General features: G+C 45.0%; 4 non-coding genes across 4 annotated transcripts; 2 read left to right on the forward strand and 2 right to left on the reverse strand.

Annotated features, from left to right (window-relative positions):
* The first annotated feature begins 169 nt into the window (after positions 1-169).
* trnad-guc (transfer RNA aspartic acid (anticodon GUC)) lies at positions 170-241 on the forward strand. Its single transcript has one exon. It is a non-coding gene; the product is annotated as a tRNA-Asp (tRNA).
* Positions 242-3,957: 3,716 nt separating this feature from the next.
* On the reverse strand, positions 3,958-4,039 carry trnal-uag (transfer RNA leucine (anticodon UAG)). The gene has a single exon. It is a non-coding gene; the product is annotated as a tRNA-Leu (tRNA).
* A 138-nt stretch (positions 4,040-4,177) lies between these two features.
* Positions 4,178-4,249, forward strand: trnad-guc (transfer RNA aspartic acid (anticodon GUC)). The gene has a single exon. It is a non-coding gene; the product is annotated as a tRNA-Asp (tRNA).
* An 822-nt stretch (positions 4,250-5,071) lies between these two features.
* Positions 5,072-5,143, reverse strand: trnae-cuc (transfer RNA glutamic acid (anticodon CUC)). The gene has a single exon. It is a non-coding gene; the product is annotated as a tRNA-Glu (tRNA).
* Positions 5,144-22,239: the final 17,096 nt, after the last annotated feature.

Consider the following 22,239-nt stretch of genomic DNA (forward strand, 5'->3'; position numbering starts at 1 on the left):
CCAGCTTCTTAGACCACTCGGCCATACAACCACAGTAAACATAATTTGGAGAATCAATATATCGGCATTATTAGACGGCAAACCTATGACATGGCACCGCTGTGGTTGTGGCGTGGCAGGGATAAGCCTGGATCGTTGGTTGTTCTTTAGAAAACGCACATCAGCACAGTCCTCGTTAGTATAGTGGACAGTATCTCCGCCTGTCACGCGGGAGACCAGGGTTCGATTCCCTGACGGGGAGATTGTTTTGGTTCCTCTTATTTTCATCAGTCAACATATTGTTCAACCTTGATTAGTGACCACAGTATCCCTCTCTGAAAATTGTGATGCGTGGACCTGGAGATACTGCACAGTCCTACAGATATGGTAGTACTTTACTACCGTTTGAGCATTCCTTGAAATCAGGATGCATAACAAGTTTTCAAAAAGGAAAAATTGTATATTAGAGTCAGTGACTCAAATTCAGTATTGCGGATTAAGTTGAAACCAAGAATATATGTAAAAGATTAGAAGACATTTGAACGTATTTTTACTGACAAAATTGGCGGCATTTAATCTTTTTAAGTCGACCTCTACTGTTGGAAGTCCAGTTCTGCGGAAGAAACAAACGCCTCTACTTCGGGGTGCCTTAGTACTATTTGACAGGGACAAATCCTTTTTGTCTCAGAAAACAAGAAAGTTTATCACCAGGAAAATATAAGCAATGGTATTTCAATCCACGCCTCCATAAAGCTAGGACTGTAAACACAATTAGTTATCAGTGTGGCGCAGCAAAAGCGTGCTGGGCCCATAACCCAGAGGTCGATAGATCGAAACTATCCTCTGCTAGCTTGTGTATTTTATGTATAAGATATCCGCTAGGTTCAACTTACACTCTTCCGGTTTCACGACATGATAAGAACACCCATTGTTCAGGCTTCCACGCTAAAGAACAGTTGAACAAATTTCCGGTTACCTTTTTTGAAAATGTCAATGTTAATGACTTGCAAACAATGAGCATAAACATGAGAATTGTGGACAAAAATTTGAAATTGACGGCCCCCAGGTTGCTTAGACAGTGTTCCCTGACCGGGAATCGAACCCAGGCCGCAGCGGTGAGAGCGCCAAATCCTAGCCACTAGAGCATCAGGGAGCTGACAACTCACCTAGACACTTGCCTCCTGGCTCATTTTTGACGGATGCGCGAAGCACTGATACCATGTCAGTTGTACAAAGTCTGAAATGTGGTTTGAAAATGTCAGTGGTTGAAGTCTTTGAGCGAGAACTTTTGTGTCTTAGGAAACTGCTGCAGGAATATGGACGTGGAAAAAGTATTCAACTCTAACAAAAGCGAACAGAGGTTATTTTCTCATGTCCTCTATTGAATCCTTGGTGTAGTCCGCGTTGAGGGTGAGGTTGGAGTTTCCACACAATGTCACCAGAAAGGCTCTTTCGCTGTGCAAGTCGCTCCGTGCCGACCAGCGATACATGCTATCACTGTGGTGTGATCCGAATATAGGAAAAAATACAACTGGCCTGAGTGTCTAAGGTAGGAGCACAGATCTTTTAACGACAGGTGTACAAAAACATACATGACCACCTTTTAGCCATACCAAGTCAATGAAACAAAACTTTCCTTTGCTTTATTGAATAATTGATCCTTCATCCTTAAAACTGTGTGGGAAAAGTCAGACCAAAATTCTTTGTAATCTGTATACGTACAAAATGACATAGGTTGATAGAACACGGCATATTTACACTGTCACTCATTTTGTGTTGTATTTGGACTGCTGCACACATCCTGAACCCTGCCCTGGTTGTGTTGTTTTTGATCACATTCCTAACGTAAAGAACTCCAAAACTAATGATTTCCACAAGTTTTCCAAAGGAGGACCAAGCTTGGTCAGGAAAGATACAAGCATGTTACAGGAATAGAAATGGCATTAGGGGGATTTGAACCCCTCGCTTCCTGAGAGACTGGAGCCTAAGTCCAGCGCCTTAGACCACTCGGCCACACTACCGTCACATATACGGTTTAGAGAAGGAATTTCTCGGCATTATCCGACGGCAAACGTATGACATGGCACTGCTGTGATTGTGGCGTGGCAGGGATAGGCCTGGATCGTTGGTTGTTATTTAGAAAACAGAGAATAGCCCAGTCCTCGTTAGTATAGTGTACAGTATCTCCGCCTGTCACGCGGAAGACCAGGGTTCGATTCCCTGACGGGGAGTTTGTTTTAGTTCCTCTTATTTTCATCAGTTAACATATTGTTCAACCTTGAGCAGTGACCACAGTATTCCTCTCTGAAAATTGTGATGCGTGGACCTGGAGATACTTCACAGTCCTACAGATATGGTAGTACTTTACTACCGTTTGTTGCAATCCTCGAAATGAGGATGCATAACAAGTTTTCAAAAAGGAAAAATTGTGTATTAGAGTTAGTGACTCAAATTCAGTATTGCGGATTAAGTTGAAACCAAGAATGTATGTAAAAGATTAGAAGGCATTTGAACGTATTTTTGCTGACAAATTTGTCGGCATTTAATCTTTTTAAGTCCACAGTGTCGGTACCTCTACTGTTGGAAGTCCAGTTCTGGGGAAGAAACAAACGCCTCTACTTTGTGGTGCTTTAGTAGTAATTGAGAAAGACAAATCCTTTTTCTCTCAGGAAACAAACAAGTTTCTCACCAGGAAAAAATAAGCGATGGTATTTCAATCCACCCCTTCATAAAGCTAGGACTGCAAATAGAGTTAGCAGAGTGGCGCAGCGGGAGCGTGCTGGGCCCATGACCCAGAGGTCGATAGATCGAAACTATCCTCTGCTATCTTGCGTGTTTTATGTGAAAGACTTCCGCTCGGTTCCACTTACACTCTTTGGTTTCACGAAATGATAAGAACACCCATATGGTCAGACTTCCACGCTGAAGAACAGTTGAACAAATTCCCGGTTACCTTTTTTGAAAATGTCAATGTTAATGATTTGCATCCAATGAGCATAAACATGAAAATTGTGGACATAAATCACAATTTCACTGCACCCAGACTGGTTGGTCAGTGCTTCCCTGACCGGGAATCGAACTCAGGCCGCAGCGATGAGAGCACTGAATCCTAGCCACTCGACTAACAGAGAGCTGACGATCCACCTAGACACTTTCTTCCTGGCTGATTTTTTGACGGATGCACGAAGCGCCCATACCATGTCAGTTTTACATAGTCTGAAATGTGGTTTGCAAAGGTCATTGGTTGGAGTCTTTGAGCGAGAACTTTTGTGTCTTAGGGAACTACTGCAGGAATATGGACGTGGAAAAAGTAGACAACTCTAACAAGAGCGAACAGGGGTTATTTTCTCATGTCCTCTATTGACTCCTTGGTGTAGGGTGAGGTTGGAGTTTCCACACAATGTCACCGAAAAGGCTATATCCCTCTGCACGTCGCTCCGTGCCGACCAGCGATACATGCTATCACTGTGGTGTGATCCAAATACAGGAAAAAATACAACTGACTTGAGTGTCTAAGGTAGGGGCGCAGATCTTCAAACGACAGGTTGACAAAAACATACATGTCCACCTTATAGCCATACCAAGTCAATGAAACAAAACTTTCCTTTGCTTTATTGAATAATTGATCCTTCATCCTTAAAAGCCTTTGTAATCTGCATACGTACAAAATGACATAGGTTGATAGAACACGGCATATTTACACTCTCACTCATTTTGTGTTGTATTTGGACTGCTGCACACATCCTCACCCCTGCCCTGGTTGCGTTTTTTTTTATCACATTCCTAGCGTAAAGAACTCCAAAACTAATGTTTTGGCCTGATTTCCACAAGTTTTCCAAAACATTCCAAATGAAGACCAAGCTTGGTGTTACTGCTTTGGTCAGGAAAGATACAAGTGCGTTACAGGAATAGAAATGGCAGTGGTGGGATTTGAACCCACGCCTCCTGAGAGATACAAGTGCGTTACAGGAATAGAAATGGCAGTGGTGGGATTTGAACCCACGCCTCCTGAGAGACTGGAGCCTAAGTCCAGCGCCTTAGACCACTCGGCCACACTACCGTCATACCTAAATTTTAGAGAATCAATTTATCGGCATTATGAGACGGCAAACGTATGACATGGCACCGCTGTGGTTGTGGCGTGGCAGGGATACGCCTGGATTGTTGGTTGTTCTTTAGAAAACAGAGAACAGCACAGTCCTCGTTAGTATAGTGGACAGTATCTCCGCCTGTCACGCGGAAGACCAGGGTTCGATTCCCTGACGGGGAGATTATTTTGGTTCCTCTTATTTTCATCAGTTAACATATTGTTCAACCTTGAGCAGTGACCACAGTATTCCTCTCTGAAAATTGTGATGCGTGGACCTGGAGATACTTCACAGTCGTACGGATATGGTAGTACTTTACTACCGTTTGTTGCAATCCTCGAAATGAGGATGCATAACAAGTTTTCAAAAAGGAAAAATTGTGTATTAGAGTTAGTGACTCAAATTCAGTATTGCGGATTAAGTTGAAACCAAGAATGTATGTAAAATATTAGAAGGCATTTGAACGTATTTTTGCTGACAAATTTGTCGGCATTTAATCTTTTTAAATCCACAGTGTCGGTACCTCTACTGTTGGAAGTCCAGTTCTGTGGAAGAAACAAACGCCTCTACTTTGGGGTGCCTTAGTAGTAATTGAAAAGGACAAATCCTTTTTGTCTCAGGAAACAAACAAGTTTCTCACCAGGAAAACATAAGCGATGGTATTTCAATCCACCCCTCCATAAAGCTAGAACTGCAAATAGAGTTAGCAGAGTGGCGCAGCGGGAGCGTGCTGGGCCCATAACCCAGAGGTCGATAGATCGAAACTATCCTCTGCTATCTTGCGTGTTTTATGTGAAAGATTTCCGCTCGGTTCCACTTACACCGTTTCATGACATGATAAGAAAACCCATTGTTCAGACTTCCACGCTGAAGAACAGTTGAACAAATTCCCGGTTACCTTTTTTGAAAATGTCAATGTTAATGATTTGCATCCAATGAGCATAAACATGAGAATTGTGGACATAAATGACAATTTGACTGCTCCCAGACTGGTTGAACAGTGCTTGCCTGACCGGGAATCGAACCCGGGCCACAGCGATGAGAGCGCTAAATCCTAGCCACTAGACCACCAGGGAGCTGACAATCCACCTAGACACTTTCTTCCTGGCTGCTTTTTTGACGGATGCACGAAGCACCCATACCATGTCAGTTTTACAAAGTCTGAAATGTGGTTTGCAAAGGTCATTGGTTGAAGTCTTTGAGCGAGAACTTTTGTGTCTTAGGGAACTGCTGCAGGAATATGGACCTGGGAAAAGTATACAACTCTAACAAGAGCGAACGGAGGTTCTTTTCTCATGTCCTCTATTGACTCCCTGGTGAGGTTGGAGTTTACACACAATGTCACCAGACAGGCTATTTCCCTCTGCAAGTCGCTCCGTGCCGGCCAGCGATACATGCTATCACTGTGGTGTGATCCGAATACAGGAAAAAATACGACTGGCCTGAGTGTCTTAAGGTAGGGGCGCAGATCTTCAAACGACAGGTTGACAAAAACATACATGTCCACCTTTTAGCCATACCAAGTCAATGAAACAAAACTTTCCTTTGCTTTATTGAATAATTGATCCTTCATACTTAAAACTGTGTTGGAAAAGTCAGACCAAAAGCCTTTGTAATCTGCATATGTACAAAATGACATAGGTTGATAGAACAATGCATATTTACACTCTCACTCATTTTGTGTTGTATTTGGACTGCTGCACACATCCTCACCCCTGCCCTGGTTGTGTTCTTTTTGATTAACATTCCTAGGGTAAAGAACTCCAAAGCTAATGTTGTGGCCCCGATTTCCACAAGTTTTCCAAAGCATTCCAAATGAGGACCAAGCTTGGTCTTATTTCTTTGGTAAGGAAAGATACAAATGCGTTACAGGAATAGAAAAGGCAGTGGTGGGGTTTGAACCCACGCCTCCTGAGAGACTGGAGCCTAAGTCCAGCATCTTAAGACCAATTGGCCACATAACCATCACATTTATGGTTTAGAGAATCAATTTATCGGCATTATGAGACGGCAAACGTATGACATGGCACCGCTATGGTTGTGGCGTGGCAGGGATAACCCTGGATTGTTGGTTGTTCTTTAGAAAACGCAGGACAGCAAATTTGTCGCCATTTAATCTTTTTAAGTCCACAGTGTCGGTACCTCTACTGTTGGAAGTCCAGTTCTGTGGATGAAACAAACGCCTCTACTTTGGGGTGCCTTAGTACTATTTGACAAGGACAAATCCTTTATGTCTCAGAAAACAAGCAAGTTTTTCACCAGGAAAACATAAGTGATTGTATTTCAATCCACGCCTCCATAAAGCTAGGTCTGCAAATGCAGTTAGCAGAGTGGCACAGCGGGAGTGTGCTGGGCCCAGAACCCAAAAGTCGACAAATCGAAACTATCCTCTGCTAGCTTGCGTGTTTTTATGCGGAAGATATCCGCTAGGTTCCACTTACACTCTTCAGTTTCACGACATAATAAGAACACCCGTTGTTCAGACTTCCTCGCTGAAGAACAGTTGAACAAATTTCCGGTTACCTTTTTTGAAAATGTCAATGTTAATGACTTGCAAACAATGAGCATAAACATGAAAATTGTTGACATAAGTTAAAAATTGACTGCTCCAAGTCTGGTTACAAAGTGTTTCCCTGACCGGGAATCGAACCCGGGCCGTGGCAGTGAGAGCTCCGAATCCTAGCCACTAGACCACCAGGGAGCTTACAATTTATCTAGACACTTGCCTCCTGGCTGCTTTTTTGACGGATGCACGAAGCACCCATACCATGTCAGTTGTACAAAGTCGGAAATGTGGTTTGCAAAGGTCATTGGTTGAAGTCATACATATATGTCCACCTTTTAGCCATACCAAGTCAATGAAACAAAACTTTCCTTTGCTTTTTTGAATAATTGATCCTTCATCCTTAAAATTGTGTGGGAAAAGTCAGACCAAAAGCCTTTGTAATCTGCATACGTACAAAATGACATAGGTTGATAAAACAATGCATATTTACACTGTCACTCATTTTGTGTTGTATTTGGACTGCTGCACACACTCTCACCCCTGCCCTGGTTGTGTTCTTTTTGATCACATTCCTTGTGTTAAGAACTCCAAAGCTAATGTTTTGGCCTGATTTCCACATGTTTTCCAAATGAGGTTTTACTGCTTTGGTCAGGAAAGATACAAGTGTGTTACAAGAATTTAAAAGACTGTGGTAGGATTTGAACCCACGCCTCCTGAGGGACTGGAACTTAAATCTATCGCCTTAGACCCCTTGGCCACAGAACTGTCATTTACAAATTTTAGAGAATCAATTTATCGGCATTATGAGACGGCAAACGTATGACATGGCACCGCTGTGGTTGTGGCGTGGCAGGGATAAGCCTGGATCGTTGGTTGTTCTTTAAAAATCATAGGTTAGCGCAGTCCTCGTTAGTATAGTGGACAGTATCTCCGCCTGTCACGCGGAAGACCAGGGTTCTATTCCCTGACGGGGAGATTTTTTTGGTTCCTCTTATTTTCATCAGTTAATATATTGTTCAACCTTGAGCACTGACCACAGTATTCCTCTCTGAAAATTGTGACGCGTGGACCTGGATTTACTGCACAGTCCTACAGATATGGTAGTACTTTACTACCGTTTGAGCATTCCTCGAAATGAGGATGCATAACAAGTTTTCCAAAAGGAAAAATTGTGTATTAGAGTCAGTGTCTCAAATTCAGTATTGCGGATTAAGCTGAATGTAAAAGATTAGAAGGCATTTGAATGTATTTTTACTGACAATATGTCGGCATTTACTCTTTTTAAGTCCGAAATGTCGGTACCTCAACTGTTGGAAGTCCAGTTCTGCGGAAGAAACAAACGCGCCTCAAAGCCTTGAGGGGAGTGAGTGGAAGTAAGAGGGCGGGCCTGTGGTGCACCTTCTCCCTACCGACAGCATGGAGCAAAAGAGTTTGCCTTCACCGCCCAAACTGCCCGTGAGTATGTTACTCCGTGTTTGTTGCCGGTTGCTACATAGAACCTTGTAGCGTTAAAATAAATGTGTTTTATGTTATCAGATTTGGCAACGGTCTGCCGGAACAAGCGCTAACATTAGCTTAGCTAAGCTAAAGACGTTCAATTAACGTACATTAGTTATCAAAACCAAACACTGATAATTAAGCAATATCACACCATGGAGTGCTGTTGTACTGTATATTAGCACGGGTGTGATGCGGCCTCCTCGTGCCTACGACCGAATCACACCCGGCATGTCCTGGGTTTTCAGCCGCCTCTCATGTTTGATAGAAGGGGAGTGGGCAATAATGTTCTCAGATGTCTGACAGTGCAGCTATCAAGATGTATGCTACCATTTCTCCAGCCCTGTGAGGTGTGTGTGTTTTTTTCTAGGAATCTGAGGCTCCGTGAATGTGCCAACACAGTATTCACCATTAATATCGCACTCCTCAGCCAGGGAGCTCAAATTTAAGGCCAGAGGACTATAAAGTAAAACGAGATGGCAGACTCACAATCCCAACAGGTAATGGCAAGTTAATCAACATACATGTCACCATAATTGGCTTTCATATATTTAGCTTCATAGTACGTGTGCATTTTTAATGGTAGTGCATAGGCTGGGCCAGGTATGCTCCAGAAAATCAAATTTTAAACACAATCTCAGTATAAACTTATGAACCCTTATTCACCTTTTTTTTGATTAACAAAAAAACATACAATTAGTTTTGTTCAAATGTTCTTAGGTACATTAATTCATCATAGCATGACATCATCTAATCGGTGCATTATGAGCATTAAGATACCATGTTTTTAATTACAGGCAATTTCAATTGGAAGGAACTTTATGCAGAGAATGCTGCAAAGGCTGCAGGAAGTTCTGCAACGTCAGCCTGTGGATTTGGACCATTTACATTTTGTTTTGGGTCATGACATGGGCAGTGGCGTCGCCAGACAGAATTCACTGGGGCACGTGCACCAGTGTTGATCTGCAGTGCCCCAGTAAAATTTTCACCAATAAAAAAAAACGCTTCAGAGTTTTAAGTCTACATAACATAGACAACAGCGCACATACTACTTAGTATGGTAATTGATTGCTATTGTATTCACTCCACGTAACAATGAGCACATGGCTAATTAATATGGTAATTTATTCACGTGTGGATCGAGACTCCAGTTGAGAGAGAGAAAGAGGGGATGCGGATCACTGCTGAGGTAGGTAACGTTAGCCAACAACAATTTGTTAATTATACTATTTTGATTTCGATTTGACTCAAACTGTAATTCCTAGATGGATATCAGAAAGTTATTCGCCCGCAGCAGGGAAGAAGCAGCGAGGAATGAGAGATGTAAGTGAAGTCCTAGCTAGATAGGCAACATCATTGTCTTAAGTTGATGCTAAGTTAGCTAACGTTATTCCTTGTATCAAGACAAACATATTAATTTGCTGTACGAGCTGTCGGGGGAATTTCCAATGAACATGAAACATAATGTTGGTTATTGTCTGATGGTCCTGCTCAGGACCTCTGCTTCAATGATGATTTGGAGTAAGCATGTGTGAGTTGAGTGCTTCTCAAATGGTTTATCTTCAGGAAGAAAGACATGTTTCCATATCATCAAGTTGTGAGCCAAATTTTTAAATCAGTCAAATTTATTTCACAGAAAAATAGCACAGTAGACTTGTCTTGTTAATCGATGTGACTTTGACTAAAATAATCTTGTTTTGTCACCAGAAAAATGGCTACAGCTAAAACATCTGGTTTTGTTTCCAGAAAAAATAGTAACATTTCTGTATTTGTTTTCAGAAAGATGGCTGAAAATATCTGGTTTTGTTGCCCCATTTAGATTTTTAAAAAATATATTTCCATGTCTGTCCTGAGTCCTCCTCCAACTTGTTAGTCGGTTTGCCTTTTGCTAAAATACTCACTAATAGTCACTAGAAAAATGGCTAAAAATATCTGGTTTTGTTGCCACAATTTGATTTTTTTCCTCCCTAAACTTATTTTTTTTCATGCACACATCTGACTGCGACTCACTGAAAATGACACACAATCCACTTTTATGTCACGACCCACCAGTTGGGAACCACTGGTCAACTGTATAACAGTTACTGTAATATTTCCATGTCTGTCCAGAGTGATTGACCACTTTGCAAAAATGAAAACGAGACGTCACAGTTTTACTTCTCAGAAAATGATTCCCTGAACAGACACACAACAGTTGTTCATTTATTCTACTACTGTGGCTTTATTGTTTTGTGTATATTTTATAGTTTTGTGTATTTGAAATAGGATTAGCCACATTGTCATAAATGGAAATTAAATAATATAACAGAACCCAGAGATGTTGGGGTGCTTTATTTTTTGTTTTACTTTTCTTTTTTAGATGTTAAATTTGCAGATGATTACTGCAATATATATTTCAAAAAGATTCATTGCTCTTCCTTTTTGCTTTTACCAGTAGCAGTTTAGAAGTCTGGAGTAAAAAAGTGCACAAGTAAGTCAAATGCATTAGTTAATTTCAGGTGGTTAATCAAAGATCCATACAACATAATCTGATATGATTTCATAGTTTAAAGCACTATTTATGTATTTTTTATGATAAATAAGTGCTAACAATGTTTTTGCTTGCACGCTTTGCACGCTCACATGAATTATTTGTGCCCCAGGTGTGCCCCAGTACAGTATTAGGTCTAGTGACGCCCCTGGTCTGAAGGACTGCTCCGTGTTGGTGGGAGATTAAAACAATCATCTCTCTGTCACAAAGTGAAGCATCCAGTTATCTTACCAAACAACAGTCACATATCTAAGCTGATTGTGTCCCACTACCACGGCAAAATATGCCATCAAAGTCGAAGCCAGACACAAATGGAGCTTAGGAGCAATGTATTCTGGATCATTGGTGGGAGCAAGCTGGTTGCTGTCACCACCTGCTGCCACCTAGTGGTTTGTATTCAGTTTCCTTTGTTGGTGCAGTTGACCTTGTGACCTCACTCCAGTTCTCTTTCCCCTGCAGTTCCCGTCTCTCTCGTGGGTGGAGCTGCGAGACGTGCACAGCTGTTTCTAATTTTGATTGAGGATATTTAACCTGCAATTTGGCAGCTGGATGGCACTTGGCGATTCAACCCTGTGGCTTCACTCCGAGATCTCTCCTGCATTTTGCTACGCTTGTTCCTGACTGCTCCTGGTGCCATCCAGCCTGTGTCTTAGTTTGTAGTTGCACGTCTTGCAAACTCCAGCCCAAGTTTTAGTTTAGATTGAATAACTTTTGTTGTTTTTGCCACGAAGCCCTTTTTGAGTTTACCTTCTTGCTTCGTCGTCCTTAGTTATCTCCTTTTTGGAGCACCCTTAGTTGTAAGTACATTATACTGAGTAAATACTGTTTTACTCACCTTTCGTGTGTCTGCATCCTTGGGTTCCTCGCCACACTTGTAATACCAAACCGTGACAGAATCGCCAAGTCAAGATGGAACCCGCAGACGAAGATCCAGTTCGACGGGCCCTCAGGGCTCATGGCCAGCAGATAAGTCAACATGATCAAAGTCTGGCCGAACTGACAGCACTGGTGCGGGAGATGCACACCCGCATGCTTGTCCCTCATCCGCTACAAAACCCGGAGGTAGTTCAACTGGCAGCAGCAAACCTCGGTTCCCCCGAAGTCTCGACACCGAGTTTTTGTGCCCGGGAACCCAGCATACCACACCCATCTAGGTATGAAGGGGACTTTGGTAAATGCAGACTCTTTTTGTACCAGTGCTCTTTAGTATTTGCACAGCAGCCTCACTCATATTCAGCTGATCCCGCCCGAGTGGCATATATACTCAGCCTACTGGCCGGAAGAGCAGCACGCTGGGCTATGGAGGTATGTGAGAGCAAACCAGAACTTCGCTTTAGTCTAACCCTGTTCTCTGCTGAGCTGTGCAGTGTGTTTGACCATCCTGTGAGGGAACGAGAGGCAGGCAGCCGCCTCCTCGCGCTTCGACAGGGGACTTCCTCCGTAGCCGACCACTCTATCTCCTTCCGAATCCTGGCAGCAGAGAGCGGCTGGGAGGAGAGAGCATTGCGGGGAATTTTCCTGGCTAGTCTCAGCCCCCGCATCCAAGACGAGCTGGCGGCCCGTGACGAGACCCAGACCCTTGAAGAGCTCATCTCGCTTTCCATCCGCTTGGACAACCGCCTGCGAGAACGTCAAGCCCAAAAGGAGAGGGATCCTCCGTCCACCAGGTGGCAGTCACCGACCAGCCCTCTACTACCTCAGTCCAAACCTCAGGGGGGATCGCTTCCGCCTCCTGATTACAGTTCCCCGGAGGAGGGGCCAGAGGGCGCAATACCCATGCAGTTGGGTGGCAACCGCCTGTCATCAGAGGAGAGGAGTCGAAGGATAAAACTGAGGCTATGCTTGTATTGCGGAGCTGCGGACCACTTCCGCATTCACTGCCCTGCGCGCCCTATCAAAGACCGTCCTGTTTCCACCAGAGATCTTCCGCTGCCAAGATTACCATCTTCCCCGCCTGCCCCGGCAGCTACGCCTGCACCTCCGCAGCAGATGGGAAGACTTCAAGTAGAAGGTACTCTGTTTTGGGTGGGGGGATCATGCCCTATCAAGGCACTTATTGACTCAGGGGCAGATGAGAACATTATTGACTGTGATCTTGTTAAGTCATTAAAAATTCCTGCTGTGGGTATCGAACGTGTAAAGACGGTTAGCTCACTTGACGGGCGTCACCTGGCTAATATTACGCATCAAACACTCGACACATCTCTCCTTATTTCGGGAAACCACCGTGAGAAGGTTAGTTTTTTTTATTATGCCGTCTCGCTCGGCTCCTGTAGTTCTTGGTCTTCCTTGGTTGCAACGTCACAGTCCGAGCATAGATTGGACTACACTCAAGATTATGAACTGGAGTATATTTTGTCATAGTCACTGTCTGCGTTCCGCTGCGTCTCCTATTAAGCCAGTTATTCCGTCCAGTCCGCAACCCCCTGATTTATCACTAATCCCTGAGGAGTATCATTCACTTAGGGAGGTGTTTTGTAAAGACCGGGCGACAGCCCTACCTCCCCACCGCCCATATGATTGTGCCATTGACCTCCTTCCAGGGTCTGCGCTACCTTCGTCAAGGTTGTTCAATATTTCACGTCCCGAACAGCTTGCTATGGAGGAATATATCTCCTCGTCACTTGCTGCCGGACACATTCGTCCTTCTTCCGCTCCCGTAGCGGCGGGGTTCTTTTTTGTCAAAAAGAAGGATGGAGGGCTGCGACCATGTATTGACTATCGAGCGCTAAATAAGATTACTATTAAGAACAAATACCCTCTTCCACTGCTAGAATCTTCTTTCACACCTCTGCATGGGGCGGTAGTTTTTACCAAGCTGGACCTACGCAACGCGTATCACCTTGTGCGCATTCGTCAGGGCGACGAATGGAAGACTGCTTTTAACACCCCATTAGGCCACTTTGAATATTGCGTCATGCCGTTTGGGCTCACTAATGCTCCCGGTGTTTTTCAGTGTTTGATCAACGACGTTCTCCGCAACATGATAGGTCGATTTGTAGTAGTTTATTTAGATGACATACTTATCTTTTCACGCTCCATCGAAACACACCGTCAACATGTTCATCTGGTTTTGCAGAGACTGTTAGAGAACCGATTGTATGTTAAGCCCCAAAAGTGCACGTTTCATTCTCCCACTGTGTCATTTTTGGGGCTGATTGTAGAAAAGGGGCAGGTTAAACCAGACCCAGCTAAGCTCCAAGCAGTGGTAGACTGGCCAATTCCGACTTCCAGAAAACTGTTGCAACAGTTCCCCGGGTTCTCTAACTTTTACAGACGTTTTATTAGGAATTTTAGTAAGATTGCGCAGCCGCTTAATAGACTAACTTCCTCCAAGGTTCCTTTTGAGTGGTCCTCTGAGGCGGATCAAGCCTTTCGGCACCTTAAATCCCTTTTCACCTCTGCTCCTGTATTAGTTCACTGTAATCTTGATCTCCAATTTTTTGTTGAGGTAGATGCTTCTGACACCGGTGTAGGGGCTGTTTTGTCCCAGCGTTCCACTGTCGATCAGAGGCTGCACCCCTGCGCTTTCTTCTCCAAACGCCTGTCACCAGCGGAAAGGAACTATGACATTGGGAACCGAGAGCTGCTGGCAGTCATCCTGGCTCTTCAAGAATGGAGGCACTGGCTGGAGGGGGCCAAACATCCTGTCATCATATACACTGATCATCGTAACCTAGCCTACCTTCGCTCTGCTCAACGCCTCAATCCCCGCCAGGCCCGTTGGTCACTATTCCTCACAAGGTTTGATTATTGCATCACTTTTCGCCCAGGGTCACACAACGTTAAACCTGATGCCTTGTCGAGGATGTTCTCTCCCTCTACAGAAGACACCCCCCCAGAGACCATCATTCCCCAGTCCCGGATCATTGGTGCAGTACAGTGGAAAATTGAGAAGCGGGTGTCGGAGGCTACCAGGGACTCTCCTACTCCGGCTGGTTGCCCCCCTGGTCGCCTTTTTGTACCAAAGACTCTCCGTCCAGAAGTCTTGTCTTGGGCTCACTCCTCCAAGATCGCCTGCCACCCTGGGGCCAAACGCACTGAGTTCCTACTGACTCAGCGATTTTGGTGGCCAACCGTTCAAAGGGACACTAGGAGATTTGTGGCCGCATGCCAGGTCTGCGCCAGGAGCAAACCATCCCATATGGCTCCGGCGGGGTTGCTGCAGCCCCTTCCCATCCCCTCTCGTCCATGGTCGCACATTGCTCTGGACTTCGTCACAGGTCTACCCATTTCCAGGGGGTTTTCTGTTATCCTCACCATTGTTGATAGGTTTTCTAAGTTTACACATTTTATCCCCCTTCGTAGACTTCCCTCCTCCCTGGAAACGGCAAAATTGCTGGTCACCCACGTGGTTCGTCTTCACGGAATCCCAATGGATGTGGTATCTGACAGAGGACCTCAGTTTTCTTCGGCTACATGGAGAGCATTCTGCAACCTGTTGGGGGCGACCGTCAGTATGTCATCAGGATACCACCCGCAATCTAATGGACAATCCGAAAGAGCCAACCAGGACTTAGGAGCGGCCTTGAGATGTGTCTGTCACCAACATCCAGCATTGTGGTCCACCTATCTCCCTTGGGTGGAGTATGCCCGTAACACCCTCATTTGTTCATCTACTGGCCGGTCTCCTTTTCATGTTGTGCATGGTTTTCAACTTCCTATATTTCCCTCTCGGGAGGTTGAGTCCGCAGTTCCTTCCGTGAATGCCTTCCTGCGCCGGGCGCACCGTGTTTGGCGTGATACCCGTGCCGCCTTGTCTCAAACTGCCAGACGAAACCAGACCGTGGCTAATCGTCACCGAAGACCAGCCCCTGACTACAAACCCGGCCAAAAGGTTTGGCTCTCATCCAGAGACGTTACGCTGCCAGGGGAGTCAAGGAAACTGGCACCCAGATTCATAGGACCATATGAGGTGGAACGGATGATCACCCCTGTCACAGCTCGACTCAAGGTACCTAAGTCGTTCAAGTCATACCCTGTCTACCATGTCTCCCGCCTGAAGCCCGTTGAGTCAAGCGACCTTAGTCCCCCTTCAGTGTCCCCCCCAGCTCCTCTGCAGGTGAAGGGTCATCCGGCCTACATTGTCAACACCATTCTGGACGCCAGGAGGCGAGGCAAGGGGGTGCAGTTTCTGATCGACTGGAAGGGTTACTCGCCAGAGGATCGCTCGTGGATATCTCGTTCTCTTATACTTGATAAATCCTTAATCACTGATTTTTATCGTAGATTTCCTGAGAAGCCAGGAGGTCCGCCAGGTGGCATCCGTTGATTAAGGGGGGGGATACTGTCACCACCTGCTGCCACCTAGTGGTTTGTATTCAGTTTCCTTTGTTGGTGCAGTTGACCTTGTGACCTCACTCCAGTTCTCTTTCCCCTGCAGTTCCCGTCTCTCTCGTGGGTGGAGCTGCGAGACGTGCACAGCTGTTTCTAATTTTGATTGAGGATATTTAACCTGCAATTTGGCAGCTGGATGGCACTTGGCGATTCAACCCTGTGGCTTCACTCCGAGATCTCTCCTGCATTTTGCTACGCTTGTTCCTGGTGCCATCCAGCCTGTGTCTTAGTTTGTAGTTGCACGTCTTGCACACTCCAGCCCAAGTTTTAGTTTAGATTGGATAACTTTTGTTGTTTTTGCCACGAAGCCCTTTTTGAGTTTACCTTCTTGCTTCGTCGTCCTTAGTTATCTCCTTTTTGGAGCACCCTTAGTTGTAAGTACATTCTACTGAGTAAAGACTGTTTTACTCACCTTTCGTGTGTCTGCATCCTTGGGTTCCTCGCCACACTTGTAATACCAAACCGTGACAGTTGCTAAGTTGATAAGCACCTGTGTGCTTTGCAGGAAGCTTCGACGGCCAACAGAGAGTCAGCGGATGGCTGAACTCCCTAAAGAACGTCTTGAAGCCTCAGCACCTTTGATGTACAGCGGCATGGACTCTTTTGGACCGTTTATTGTAATATATATATATATATATATATATGCTTATTCAGATGTATTTCACATTAATGATCAATTAAACAAAATCTGTTTAAAAATTAATATAGACTTATGACTCTATGGTTGTTGCAGAATTCTTTCTCCGGCACCCGCAATGAATGTAGTTACCAATATGATTGATTACCAAATGATTTTGAACAAAACTGAATTTCGTATGAGTCCATGTTCGATTAGTGCACGTGTAGATTACTTGGTGGTGCTTACGGCAGGTGGCCTGCCGACACCTTGTTGGGCCCTTGGCTGCCTTGGTGGAGAAGGAGATCCACTCAAACAGTCCGGCTCTTTCTCTCTTTGGGGTGTGTGGCTCTGTCCATTGGGCAGACTGTGCATTGGCATGTGCGCTCTGGCCGCGATGGGGAAGGCTGAGGGGGAGTGTGAGTTGTTGGTACTGAAATCCCGGCCCTCGGCTTGCTTCAAGGCCTCCTCGCCGTTTGGTACTCCCGACAACTCCTTCCACAGCTGCTGGAGGTCCGATGGACACCTTAGTCGTTCTCGTCATCATTGGCAAGGTGTTTTCTCTTCTCTGAAGTTCCTCCCAGTCAGGTCTCGGGAACAGGTCTGAGATCCGACTTTAACTCTGACCCTCTCGGTGGGTGGAAGGGAATCTGGAGTGGCGGCCTGTCACCCTCGAATCTGCACAGAGGAACTGACACACAATTTTTGCATCTTTTTCATTTTATAATTACCTTTTTGGTCTCGCGCTGATTCCTCCTTCCGTTGACACTAATGTCCTGAGAAGGGCCGATCTGTATGTAGCTCACAGGGTGAAAATTTCAAAAGTACAAAAACAGTTGTATTCAGGGATATTTAAATGATCATTAACGCTAATGGCAACTTATCAATCAAATTCAATTTGGTCTGTGCACAAATTTTAGACAATTTGTTTTGATGTTCTGGTTCATCTTTTTCATCATTACCTTGGGACTGAGGATGACCCTATTTTCTAGTCCGAGAGCCTTTTCGACCAAAGCTTAATGAGTTTTTCTTTTTAAATGGTTGCCATTGTTTAACCTAATCTTATTGGAGAAACCATGTCTGGGTGTTAGATCATTTACAAAGGCATCCTCCTTTGAGATTGGGGTTGCTTCCGCCGTAATTAATTAAATAAAAACCTTGACGCTCTCACACCTGACACAGTCCAATTTCACCTCCTCCTACCTCTGTCCCTGAAAAAGGGACAGTGTTAGTTGTAGTAGCAATAGTAGTAGTGGTAGTAGTAGTAGACGTAGTAGTAGTAGTAGTAGCACTTTCAGAAAAATCCAAAAAAAGAAAAAGCACCTGATAGTCAAGCGCAGCAAAAGCAGAGGCGAAGGACAGGTCATGTTTGAGGTCAATGTTTGCTTTTGCAATAGTAATTTGATATTTTATAACACTGTGGAAAGACGCAGCCGACGGGCCGACAGCGGGCGGACAGTGGCGTTCTGGACCAGAATGGAGGCCAGGAGGCGGGGCATGCAGCGGCGAGGAGAGGTGTGACGCACGCGGAGCGGCAGGACGACAATCGGAGTCAGGTGTGTAGGACACACACCTGCTCACAATCTGCGCATTTGCTCCTGGACTTTAACAGAGGCAAAGAGGGCACGATCGGGAGAGAGAGAAGGAAACCACGGCAACCCGACCACAAGCACGACAACCGAGCACGGCAAGATGAGTCCCCGCCACCGATGCAGCAGGCGAGCTCCGAAAGGTGCAGCGCGCCCAGGAAGCAGGACCGGCGCACTAGAAATAGGCGCGCCGACTGGCCCGAAGAAAGGTTGTGCGAACCAATAAAAGTAAATCAAACCTGCTACGACGCGTCGTGTGTCAAGTGTCCTCGCAACCCACACGAGGACGGCTGGGAGTCCGTCACATTGGCGCCCAACAAGAAGACACCAGTGAAAGCGGAGGATGATGACGTCATCTGGGCTCTCGTGGCAAGTTATACAAGGCTGCTCGAGGAGAAGCGCCGGGAGACTCAGAGGCTGGAAGCGCTGTTGGAGACAGCCGACCATCAGGGCGAGCTGTCGGCCAAAAAGGAGGATGAGTGCCCCCCGGAAGAAGAATTGAACAGGGAAGGAATTTATGTTGAAGAAGTTTATGTTAATGAAGATTACGGTAAAGAAGAATATGAAGAAGTTTATGTTGAAGAAATTTACGTTGAGAATGAAGGTTACTTTATTGGTAAAATCTACCATGATGAAGTTTATGTTGAGGATGAATATTACGACGATGATGAAGATGATGATGATGATGATGATGATAACATTTATGTTAAACAAGAAGATGAAGAAAAAGAAATGATTGAAGAAATTCTGGAAGTAGAATGACCAGATGCCCGAACGACATCATCTGGCTCCTCTCGATGTGGAGGAACAGCGGCTTTACTTTGAATTCCTCCCGGATGGCAGAGCTTCTCACCCTATCTCTAAGGGAGAGCCCCGCCACACGGCGGAGGAAACTCATTTTGGCCGCTTGTACCCGTGATCTTATCCTTTCGGTTATGACCCAAAGCTCATGACCATAGGTAAAGATGGGAACGTAGATCGACCCGGTAAATTGAGAGCTTTGCCTTCCGGCTTAGCTCCTTCTCCACCACAACGGATCGGTACAACGTCCGCATTACTGAAGACGCCGCACCGATCCGCCTGTCGATCTCACGATCCACTCTTCCCCCACTCGTGAACAAGACTCCTAGGTACTTGAACTCCTCCACTTGGAGCAGGGTCTCCTCTCCAACCCAGAGATGGCACTCCACCCATTTCCGGGTGAGAACCATGGACTCGGACTTGGAGGTGCTGATTCTCATTCCGGTCGCTTCACACTCGGCTGCGAACCGATCCAGTGAGAGCTGAAGATCCCGGCCAGATGACGCCAACAGGACCACGTCATCTGCAAAAATCAGAGACCTAATCCCGCGGCCACCAAACCGGAACCCCTCAACGCCTTGACTGCGCCTAGAAATTCTGTCCATAAACGTTATGAACAGAATGGGTGACAAAGGACAGCCTTGGTGGAGTTCAACCCTCACTGTAAATGTGTTCGACTTACTTACTGCAATGTGGACCAAGCTCTGACAGGGAGCGGACCGCCACAATAAGACAGTCCGGTACCCCATACTCTCTGAGCACTCCCCACAGGACTTCCCGAGGGACACGGTCGAATGCCTTCTCCAAATCCACAAAGCACATGTAGACTGGTTAGGCAAACTCCCATGCACCCTCAAGAACCCTGCCGAGAGTATAGAGCTGGTCCACAGTTCCACGACCAGGACGAAAACCACACTGTTCCTCCTGAATCTGAGGTTCGGCTATCCGGCGTAGCCTCTCCTGCTCCAAAGCCATTTGTAATAACTTATATTTTTCTATTCCTTTTGATCTAACAGGGAGAAGGCTAATTGGTCTGTACTTGTTGATGTCTTGTTTATTTCCTGCTTTATGGATTGGGATGATACTAAATTTTCAACGTGGTCGGGAAAGTGTTTTCTGTTATTGATTTATTTATTAATGTTGTTATAGGAGCAGTAAGACTATCTTTATACGTTTTTAGGAAGAAAGTGTCCAGACCATCTCGAGATCATGAGTTTGATAATACAGGGAGGATTTTGTTTACCTTTGTTTCATTTGTTAATTCTAAACTTAGTCCATCCTGAATAAATGGAAATTATTTGCACTGATTTTGAGGGACTTTTTATTCAGGGTTTGTACAGACTGGATGGAATGTTCATTAAAATGATTACTTATGTCCAGACTGTCTGTGATAGTACCCCCATTGATATTTAATGCTATAAATAAATAATTAATGATAAATGGGTTGTACTTGCACAGCGCTTTTCTACCTTCAAGGTACTCAAAGCGCTTTAACACTACATCCACATTTACCCGTTCACACAGACATTTACACACTGATGGAGGGAGCTGCCATTAAAGGCACTAACCAGCACCCATCAGGAGCAAAGGTGACGTGTTCATTTGCTCTTTGTGTGTTTCGTGCATTCCTTGTAAAAGGATTTGGTGGGAGTGTAAATGGCAGCAAATTTTGTTCTTGAGAAAAATGCAGTTCTGTCACTTTACGATTTTTTGTGCCTTTTTTTTGAAGAGCCCAGTCTTATTCCGTTACTTCCTTTATTGCTGTTGCTTTACTTTCTGATGCCGTTCCATCTGACATCAACAGCATACTCACGTTACTCCAGGACTGGTAAAACATGCTGACAAAGTTATATTTGTCATGTTCTGTGTAAATATTTGTGAGAAGTTATTTTATTGTGCCTCTTGTTTGTGTTGTTTATGTGTCACATTTAAGCAGAGTCACTACGAGCTGTGTGTGGAAGCTAGGCTAACAAGCTGAGCAAATTTAGCGCCCTTGGAAGCGGAAGGAGGTAGGAGGAGACTAATAGTTTATTTATTTAAAACAAGTGGTTCATTTCATTTAAAACAATTGAGAAAATGTCATTTTTTATTTACTAAAAAAGATGTGTTCATAAGTTTAAAAATGTAAACATGATTTATGCTTTGTTTGTGGAAATATGGTACGAGGGCATTTGTATTTTGTCCATCTTCATAGTTTTCACGGTGTCAAAATTGTGAGGAGAGAATTAAAGTTGCACCAGTCAAAGCTCTCTGAATCTTGTGTCATTACTCCAGTGGGCCGCAATAGACTGATTTCCACAAGTTTTCCAAAGCATTCCTAATGAGGACAAACCTTGGTCTTATTGCTTTGGTCAGGAAAGATACAAACTTGTTGCAAGAATAGAAATGGCAATGGTGGGATTTTGAACCCATGTCTCCTGAGAGATTAGAGCCTAAATCCAGCACCTTAGACCACTCAGCCACACAACCGTCATATAGGAGTTTTAGAGAATCAATTTATCGCCATTATGAGACGGCAAACGTATGACATGGCACCGCTTTGGTTGTGGCGTTGCAGGGATAAGCGTGGATCATTGCTTGTTATTTAAAAAATGGAAGCCAGTGCAGTCATTGTTAGTACAGAGCTAACGAGCTGAATTTGTTCTTCAACAGATTTAGCAATGCACCCCTTACTGACCCACTCCCCCACTACTCCTGTCTTCACATGTGCTGCTCAGCTGACTGTGATCCTCCATTTCATCTTCAACCTGAGTCTGAAGCTAGAACGGATACCAGTGCTATGGAAAACATCCTGCATAGTGCCGGTGCCCAAGAAGCCCATCCCATCGGGCTTGAACGACTTCAGACCTGTTGCCCTGTCGTCCCAGGTCATGAAGGTCCTCGAAAGACTTCTACTGGAACAGCTGAGACCCCTGGTGGTTCCTTCCCTGGATCCTCTACAGTTTGCATATAAGCCACATGTAGGAGTGGATGATGCTGTTATCTACCTGCTGCATCGTGCTCACTCTCACCTGGATGGTGGGAAGGGAACTGTGAGGATCATGTTCTTTGACTTCTCCAGTGCCTTTAACACTATTCAGCCAATTCTGATGAGTGACAAGTTGCTCAGGATGGGTGTCAGTTCATCCATTTTCTCCTGATTCACTGATTACTTGTCTGACAGGCCCCAGTTTGTGGGACTGGGGAGCTCCCTGTCAGATACTGTGGTCAGTGGTGTAGGTGCTCCACAGGGGACTGTCCTGTCTCCTTTCTTGTTCACCCTGTACACCTCAGACTTCCAGTACAATTCCAGGTTC

Source organism: Nerophis ophidion, linkage group LG27 (genome assembly GCF_033978795.1).
Source record: "Nerophis ophidion isolate RoL-2023_Sa linkage group LG27, RoL_Noph_v1.0, whole genome shotgun sequence".
Classification (NCBI taxonomy): Eukaryota; Metazoa; Chordata; class Actinopteri; order Syngnathiformes; family Syngnathidae; genus Nerophis; species Nerophis ophidion.